Source organism: Triticum dicoccoides, chromosome 5A, assembly GCF_002162155.2.
Source record: "Triticum dicoccoides isolate Atlit2015 ecotype Zavitan chromosome 5A, WEW_v2.0, whole genome shotgun sequence".
Lineage (NCBI taxonomy): Eukaryota > Viridiplantae > Streptophyta > Magnoliopsida > Poales > Poaceae > Triticum > Triticum dicoccoides.
Genome location: NC_041388.1, coordinates 278,911,824 through 278,913,958, shown reverse-complemented (window position 1 = coordinate 278,913,958; position 2,135 = coordinate 278,911,824).

The following is a 2,135-nucleotide window of genomic DNA, read 5'->3' as shown; positions in this document are numbered from 1 at the left end:
AGGACTCCTCCCTTTGGGGGCGCGCCTTGGCCGGCCTCCTCTCTCCTCTCTCCATTATATACGTGGGAGGTGGGCGCCTCCTAGACACACAATTGTTCCAAGCCATGTGCGGCGCCCCCTCCACTATTTACTCCTCCGGTCATATTGTCGTAGTGCTTAGGCGAAGCCCTGCGTGGATCACTTCACCATCACCGTCACCACGCCATCGTGCTGACGAAACTCTCCCTCGACACTTTGCTGGATCAAGAGTTTGAGGGACGTCATCGAGCTGAACATGTCCAGAACTCGGAGGTGTCGTACGTTCGGTACTTGATCGGTTGAATCGAGAAGACGTTCGACTACATCAACCGCGTTAAACTAACACTTCCTCTTTCGGTGTACGAGGGTACGTGGACACACTCTCCCCCTCTCGTTGCTATACATATCCTATATAGATCTTGCGTGTTCGTAGGAATTTTTTTGAAATTGCATGCTACATTCCCCAACACTGGCAGTTCATCCGACAGGAATGGGGGCGACCGATGCGCTTTTTCGTTGAACTTGAGGCAGAGACAGAGGAGCCGCAGGAGCTGGAGTTGTGGCTGCCGCCCATGTACCCGGAGTTGCCACAGAGATAGTGGACATCTCCTACAAGGATTATGGTAATATTGGTTTATCTACATAGGATTTCCTTGTTTGCATGCTTTTTGTATGGATTAAGGTTTCAAATATGAGGTATCGAGATGCAGAGCAGTAAATTTGAGGTGTGACCGGTCACTGCCTGCGGGCGTTTGAGGGTTCGGATTTGCCTAATCCGGCTGTAGATGCTCTTAGTGACCTAAGTTCCATGTCGTTGCGCACCAACAAACATAGGTGCAAATGGGTGAGAACGACTATCTAGTCGTCAGCTTCAGCTTGTCTTGAACAACAATCGACCTATCCAGCTTGAAGTCGTGAGCATCTTCTGGTCTACTTTGATGACTTTCTAGCTGATACTTCTACAAGCACCTACGCTTCAAAAAGAATGCTCTATTAAGATGGAAGTCCAGAGGCAGCAATGAGCTTTCCTCACAATGTGTCGCCGGTGAATGCAAACGGAAGAAGGTGGTGATTTCTTTAAGGACATGCCTGTAATTTCTTATTGTTGCAAGAGGATCTCTAGCAGACCATTTATATCACAGACCCTTATAGCGCGTTTACAGTTCGCGACTGTTTTTGGATACATGCCAAAAATAGCTGCGGCAAAACAACAACCGAATATGAACCCACAAAATTTGAGATCACGCGATGGCATGAGAAACTGAACTAGTTCAGTAGAACTACTAGCACTTCACCATCTTAAAAAAATTCATACAAAGTAGAATTTTTACAACTAATATTTGGAGGAGCAGGCGCCACCGTAACCCTAATTACAAAATTGGGCTCACTGGAGCCGGGGGGATTGCGATGGCGACGTTGCGGCGGTGGAGGAGCTCAGTCCTCATCGTCGGAGACGAGGTTGACGTAGACCTCGTCCCGCTTCTTGGCTATGAGGCGCCACTCTTCCATGTTGGTCGGGAACTCCTGCGCCGCCGTGATCCCTTGCTCGAGGAAGACTCTGTTGATGTCGGCGTTCCGTCAACGACGCTGCTCCACTTCCTCCTCCCGCGCAGAGCGCGCAATGATGGTGGCCTCCATGATGTCCGCCTCCACCATGGGGAGGTAATCCCCCTGCCCCCTCTTCACCGCGCGGAGAGGTGGGAGCTCCTCCAGCTCTCTTTTGACTGGCGTGAGCGGCGTTCGCGAGCTCGAGGCACTGGCGGAGGAGCTGCCCGCGGCGGAGGAGTTGCCCGCGGCGGAGGAGCTGGAGGACAGCCCGTGGCGGAGGAGTGCCTGCCTACAGTCGTACTCCTTCGTCTCACCGCGGAGGAAAGGCGGCGGCAGTGAGAGCCCGTTGTTGGTGTACCTACGGGCACTCCTTTTCCTCGCGTCATCAGTGTGATGCACCGCCTCCGCTCGGGGTCATCGCTACCGCCAGCACCGCGGCCCGCCGACCTCATTCCGGCCACATCGAGAGGGAAGAGGGGGAATTGAAGTCGCCGATGGCGAGAAATCGAGAGGGGTATTGGGAATTGCGGCGGCGTGCAGATAGGGTTTCGACCCGTATTTCAACCGCA